General features: G+C 60.3%; 1 pseudogene; it reads right to left on the bottom strand.

The window, feature by feature from the left end:
• Nucleotides 1-1904: 1904 nt before the first annotated feature.
• LOC134434495 (serine/threonine-protein kinase pim-1-like) lies at nucleotides 1905-3845 on the bottom strand (annotated as a pseudogene).
• Between the last annotated feature and the right edge of the window lie 3156 nt (nucleotides 3846-7001).

Consider the following 7001-nt stretch of genomic DNA (forward strand, 5'->3'; position numbering starts at 1 on the left):
CAGTGCAGATGGGCAATTCTCCATCCACCAGCTCCAGACTGCACTGCCTCAGGAGCACGGCCCACTCGCCAGCTTTGGCCCACTCGTGGCACTGCTAGAGGAGGAACAAAGTGCAATTGCACAATTCCAGCCAGTCAAGAAGGAAGAATGGGACAGACAAAACACCCTGTACAGATCCAGGCACTCAGCTGGGACTGTGGAGAGTTTGGGTCCTTGCCAGTTGGATGTGTGTCCCCAGCTGCAATCTCTGGGCCTGCAGCAGAGTCTCACTCACCTACAGCAGAAAGCTCAGGCACTGTGCTGACAACGGGCTCGTCTGATGCAGAGCTGTCAGAGCAATGTGAGGGCAGAGCCAGCCCAGCTGGGCCCAGGGCTGAGCCCAGCAGAGCCCTGGCAGAGCCCAGAGCAGCCTCAGCACCCGCAGAGCCCGGCTGCAAGGAGAGAAAGCAGAAAGTGCCCGTCAGCTGAGGGCTCCTGTGCCCTTGTGCCAAGGCCTGTGGTGCCCAGGCCATGCCGGCTGTGCCCAGAGCTGTGCCCAGAGCTGCCCATCCCTGCTGCCTTTGGCACAGAGCAGGAGGGCAGCACATGTGCCCAGCCTGCAGCCAGCCACGGCACATCCAGCCCTCAGCAGCTGCCCAGAGCAGGATGCTCCTGTGCTCGCTGCCAGCTCCCAAAAGCTCTGATCCCACCCTGCCAAGCACACAGGGACCCACCTCACACCACCCACGGCTGGAAGAAAAGCTGCTCCCAAACCATGGCCTCAGCCTTCTCCAAGGGCACGGCCCATCCACGCCACAGCTGCTCCCAAGCACTTCCTCATCCACACTGGACCACCATGAATGCTTCCTCTGGAAAAACAAACAACACATTATTGAAAAGAGATTAGAGACAAAAAGGGAAAACAAGAAAAATGCTATAAAGTCTTATCTCTGTCAGGGCCTTGAGGAAGGCCCAACCCCTACATGGTAGGGAAAAACCCAGCCATGGCTGTGAGAAACCCACGCTTTCTCTCTTCCCCCTGCACTGCCCCCCAAAATCACAGTGACCCCAAAGCAAACAAGGGCAGTGGAGCAGCCCAAGCCCTTCCTTGCCTGCACAGCAAAGCAGCTGTGCACAGGTTCTGGAGCCCCACCTCTGCTCCCACCATGGGGCTTTGTTTGTGTCGGGCTAGCTGCCCCAGCCCCAGCCCGGGGCACGGTGGGTGCTGGGGGCTGTTGGCAGGGCCAGGAGCCCACTCCCATTTCGTACCCACCCCAGCCCATCCTCCCAGCCCTGCCAAAAGCAGCTGGGCAGCCACTGCATCTGCCCCAGAAAAGGGGGAGCCTTTGGCTCCCAGCCAGGCTGGGCAATGCCCAAATCTGGCAGAATTTCCCTGGGTGGGGACTCATCTGCAAATTCCCTGTGGAGTTTGGCTTTGAAGAAGGTGCCAGAATCAAAGTGCATCACCTTCAGCCTCCCCTGGCCAGGCTGAGGAAGAGCTTGTCATCCCTGATGTCACCCTCGCTGTCTCCAGCAGCAGCAGCAGCAGCAGCAGCAGCAGCATCCCCACCTGGTACAGCTTCTCCAGGGGCTCCTTCTCCTTCCCTGGGTGCAGACCAGGCTCTCAGGGCTCTGCCCAGGGCCCCAGCTGTCAGGGAACCGGGACAAGCAAAATCAGCTGGGATGGCAGCCACCAGTGCTGGGCAGAGCAGCTCAGCTCCAGCACAAGGGCTGTGTGTTCCCATCCCATGACCCCGGTGCAGTGACACTGGCAGCACAAAAAGGGCTGGGTTCCTTTGCTTCTCATTGCCAAGGCATATGTGGAGCAGGAACTTACCAGGGCTCTGGATCAAAGTGTGCCTGTGGCTCTCTCCCTTCTTCTATGGCAGAGGAATATCCTGCATCCAAGGATCACAGAACAGGTCTTCCAGTGCGGGTCTGTCCAAGGAGTTCACAGATAAACACCACCTGATCAGGTCTTTGCACTCTGGGGAGAGAAAGCAGAAAGTGACGGTCAGCCAGAGAAGGCTCCTGTCTGATTTAGCCCACTATTCCCATGCCCAGGCCGTGCTGGATGTGCTCAGAGCTGGGCCTAAACTTTCCCATCAATTCCCTGTTTTGGAGGAGAGCAGGACATGTGCCACCCCCTCAGCAGCTGCCAGAGTGGGATGCCCACGACCCCGCTGCTGGCTCCCAGCACTGGGATTCCCCCCGTGCCCAGAGAAGAGGATCCACCTTGAGAGAGCCGTTGTGGCAGCGGGAGCTGGCCCCAGCTGAGGTTCTGGCCCCTCCTGAAAGGGTGCTCCCCGCAGACCATCTGGTGCAGCAGGATGCCCAGGGACCAGACCGTTGCTGCCTCGCCATGGTACCACCCAAAGTCGTTCCATTCTGGGGGGCTGTAGGACAGTGTTCCTATGGAATACAGATGGAATTCATCAGGGGGATGCTGCTGCTCCCAGAGCCTGGCCCCAGCATCCCTGGGTGTGCGGGGGCTGCATCAGGGGCACACAGGGTGACCACTGCCCTCTCGCCAGCACCTGGGACTTGTGCACAAAGTTAGGGTTGGAAAAGAAGCCTCTGGTGCTGGAAGAGGGCAGCCCTAGCTAGGCCCCACCATGACATGCAAAGGAAAAATCCATGCTGGGGAAAAAACATGCCCTTATCCTCCCTGCCTGCATTTCCCCAAAAATATTATGAAGCCAAGGGAAACAGGGTGAGTGGAGCATCCCAAGCCCTTCCTCTCATCTGCACAACAAAGTGGCTGGGGCACAGGTTCCACCCTCCCTCTCTGCTACCCCACCCACGGGGGTTTTGGTCGGGCTGGCTGCCCCAGCACAGCCCCAGTCCTGGGCAGAGTGGCAGGCAGAGGCTGCCAGCAGGGCTGGAAGATGGCTGCCCACCCAGCCCCGCTCTAAAGCAACTCAGCTGAAGATTCAGTGCCCTGACTGGCAGCAAAAGGGAGAATCCCCGCTGCCACAGCCAGCTTGGGCTGGGAGATGTTGGGCCATGAGATGTCAGCAGCAGGAGCACAGCCCTGGGTAGGCTCACCTGCAAAGTGAGTGTAGACTGTGTCCTGCAGGTAGGCGCCACAGCCAAAGTCGATGAGTTTGGCCTGCCCGGTGTCCAGGTCAACCAGGATGTTCTCTGGTTTGATGTCCCGGTGCAGGACCCCGCAGCTGGTGCAGTGCCGCACGGCCTCCAGCACCTGGCGGAACAGCTCCCGCGCCACCTCCTCGGGCAGGAACTGCCGTGCCCGAATGAAACGCTGCAGGTCCTGACACTGCTCTGGCCGCTCCAGCACCATCACGATGCAGTTGGGGAGCTCGAGCCACTCCAGCAGCTGGACCACACCGGGGAAGCCAGTGGACACCTTGGCCAGCAGCACTATCTACAGGGGTGCGCTGGTGCCGTCGGGCTGCGGGAGGAGCACGATGCCGTCAGTGGGGCCGATGCCGTGCCAGGCCTGGGGAAGCCCTCAGCCAGCCCGGGATGCTCTGAGCCCTGCGCTGGCCCCACGCCCGCTCTCCCTCGGGGCGTCCTGGCGGCTCCCACCGTGCCGGGCCCCGGCTCATCCCTGGCCGGCAGCCCCGGCTGCTGGCCCCGCTCACTCACCAGCTCGCCCCAGTGCCGGACGCGGTTCCGTGGCACCCTTTTGATGGCCACCTGCAAGCCAAGGGCAGCAGCGGGGTGAGCTCGCCGCCCGCACTGCGAGCCGCATCCTCCGCCCTCCTCCTCCTCCATCCCCTCCTCCTCCATCCCCTCCTCCTGCGCCCGCCGCCGGCCCCGCCGCTCACCGGGGCGCCGTCCGAGAGCCGCGTGGCTGCGAAGACTCTGCCGAAGCCGCCGCGCCCCAGCAGCGATCCCAGCCGGTACCGCTCCTGCAGGGCCTCCTGCGCCGTCCCTGCGGGCGGGACGCGGCTGTCAGCGCTCGGCCCGGGGCCAGCAACGACCCCCGAGTGCCCCTCACCCGCCCCGGGCCGGCCATGCCCAGGCGTTTGCTCCCGGGAACGCGGCACGGGAGGCTCGGGGCCGGCGGCCGCGCTGCCGAGCGGCGGAGCTCGGGCCGGGGAAGCCGCAGCGGAGGCGGCGGGAGCGGCCGCGCCGCCTGTGTCCTCCGCGGGCCCCGGGAGGAGCCGCGGCCGGGACCGGGGCCGAGGCCGGGGCCGGGGCCGGGGCCGGGGCCGGGGCCGGGGCCGGGGCCGGGGCCGGGGACGGGGCCGGGGCCGGAGACGGGACCGGGGCCGGGGCCGGAGACGGGACTGGAGCCTGCGTCGGGTCGGGAGCCAGGCTCGGGCCAGGCGGAGCCGAAGGGCGGCGGTGCCGCCCCCGCCCCAGGCACTGATGCCCGCCCAGCAGCGCCACCGCCAGCACGGCCAGAGCCGGGCGGAGGCGAGACCGCGGCGGGGCGGCCGGGGCCGGGCACGGGGCAGCCCCGCCTGGGGCCGGGGGCGGGCCGGGGGCATGGCCCGGCCCGGCAGGGGAGAGGGAGGCGGGGAGAGGAGAGGGACGCCGGGCAAGGGACCGCGGGAGAAGGGTGCCCGACAGTGGGAAAGGGAGAGAGAGAGAAAGAAAAGAGAGAAGAGAAAGAAAGAGAGTATTCAAAATATCTCTTTTCTGCCGCCGCTGCTGCTGCCGCCGCTACTGCTGCCGCCGCTGCCGCCGCTGCAACTGAAGCACCGGGGCCGTTCGTCCCCGTGTCCGTTCCCCGCTCGCCCCACGAGCCCCACGTTCGAGCCCCGCGCGCCCCGGGGACAGCCCCTCCGTCTGCCCAAACACGGGAACTTTGCAGCGCTGAGCCCAGATGCAGAGCCCTGACTCCTGCACTCTGGCACAGCGATGCCCTTGCTTGCTGCTGTGCATTGTCCTTGCTGAGCGTCAAATACTGTCGGGCCACCTTCCCTTGGGGTAGGATTCCTACCTGAGCCCAGCACTGCACTTGCATCTCCAGTGTTGCTTTCCTGTAAAAACAGGGGAAGGAAAATTCTGTGTGGCTCATGGTATTTTAGTGCCTAAAAATCACTAAGTCACCGATCTTAGAGGTGCTGTGCATCTGGAATTACTGGGATGCAACATAGAAAAGGGGAACATAGAAATAAATAGAGGAAAAATCTTGGATTGTTTCTTTTATTTTCATTTCACTTCTGGAAAGCTGTTTCAGTTTTCCAGGAATCTTCTCCTGTCTGCTCTTCCCAAGAATCTCTCATGGAGAACAAGGTCAAGCTTCTGTCACAAGATTTGCCTCCGGGAAATTATGCCACTGGTGAAATTTTCATTGTGACTGTTTGTGCTGGCTTAGGGCAAATTTTGGGAGGAAATCTCCAGAAGGGGTCCGTCTAGAAAGCAAGTTCAAATGGCCCCTCCCCCTACTAGTTCAGGAAAAGACTTCCCTTGAGAAAAGTGAAAAAAACCCCAGTTTTTTTAACGAGTAAAGTATTCACAAACATGAAAAATGAATAATATTAAATCAAACCTCTGACAGTGCTGAAGAGATGGCAAATTCAGGAAGTCCTTTTTGTGGGTTGTAGTTTGCTCACTCGGTCTCTTCTAAGTCCCTCTGGCGCTGGAATGCAGCGTCCCAGAGCTTGGTGGGCCACAGGTGTGAGCTGCTGACGGTGTTTGTCTGGGCTTTCAGTCCAGAACAGGTTTAAACAGTTCCAAGAAAAAGGAAAGCCACAGTCCAAGGAACTTCGCTTCCTAAGCTACCTAAAACCAAATTGCTAGACCTGGGCTGTGAAGGCATCGGGAAATTTCCAAATCTGGGCACTGGCGGTCCCAGCAAACACCAGAGCTGGATGATGCTGGTGCCAGAACCTGCAGATTTCCAAATTTTGGCTTTCTGTGCCAGCAAATCCCCAGACTTGGGCTGTGCCAGCACCAGGAAGTTTTCAGATCTGGGCGCTGGCACTGCCAGCCAACACCAGATCTGGGTGGTGTCATTGCCAACGACAGAAATCTGCCAGATGTGGGCTCTGCTGGCACTGAGAAATTTCCAAATCTGGGTTCTGGTTACATGAAACACAAGATGTGGGGGCAGTGCCAGACCTAGTAGCAGGAAGCTGCCACAGGTTTTGGATTTCTGTGCCAGCAAATTGCTGCACTTGGGCTGTGTCAGAATAGGGAAATTTCCAGATCTGGGCACTGGCAGTGGCAGCAAACACCAGGTCTGGGCACCTGTATTGGCATCAGGAAATTGCCAGATTTTGGCTTTCTGTGCCAGCAAATTGCTGGACTTGGGCTGTGCCAGCACTGGGAAATTTCCAGATCTGGGCACTTGCCCAGCAAACACCAGACCTGGGCGGTGCTGGTGGCAGGGCCGGGAAGCTGCTGGGTTCTGGCTTTCTTTCCAGAAAATTGCTGCATTTTTTTCAGCCAGGTTTTGCTGGCACTGAGAAATTGCCAGATTCTAATTTCCTGTGCCAGCAAACTGCTGGAATTAGGCTGTGCAGGCATCTGAAACATTCCCGATCTGGGTACTGGCAGTGTCACCAAACATGAGATCGGGTTGCTGTAGGTACCAGGTCTTTGCTTGGTTTTGACTTTCTTTGCCAGCAAGTTGATGCACTTGGGCTGTGCCAGAATAGGGAAATATCAAAATCTGGGAACTGGCAGTGCCAGCAAAAACCACATTTCAGGAAGGACTGGATCTCGACCTGTTCCCTCCCTGCCCACCTCCCTCAACAAGGTGCCAGAGGGGCTGGAGAGCAGCCAGGCAGAAAGGGACCTGCAGGGACTGATGGACAGCAGGCTGGACATGAGCCAGCAGTGTGCCCAGGTGGCCAAGGAGGCCAATGGCTCCTGGCCTGGCTCAGGAATGGTGTGGCCAGCAGGAGCAGGGCAGGGATTCTTCCCCTGTGCTGGGCACTGCTTGGGCAGCACCTCGAGTGCTGTTTGTAGTTCTGGTGCCCCCAATTTAGGAAGGACATGGAAGGGCTGGAGCGTGTCCAGAGAAGGGTAACAAGGCTGGAGAGGGGTCTGGAGCACAAGGGCTTTGAGGAGTGGCTGAGGGAGCTGCTGAGGTTGTT

This window comes from Melospiza melodia, unplaced genomic scaffold (assembly GCF_035770615.1).
Source record: "Melospiza melodia melodia isolate bMelMel2 unplaced genomic scaffold, bMelMel2.pri scaffold_37, whole genome shotgun sequence".
NCBI classification, from domain to species: Eukaryota; Metazoa; Chordata; class Aves; order Passeriformes; family Passerellidae; genus Melospiza; species Melospiza melodia.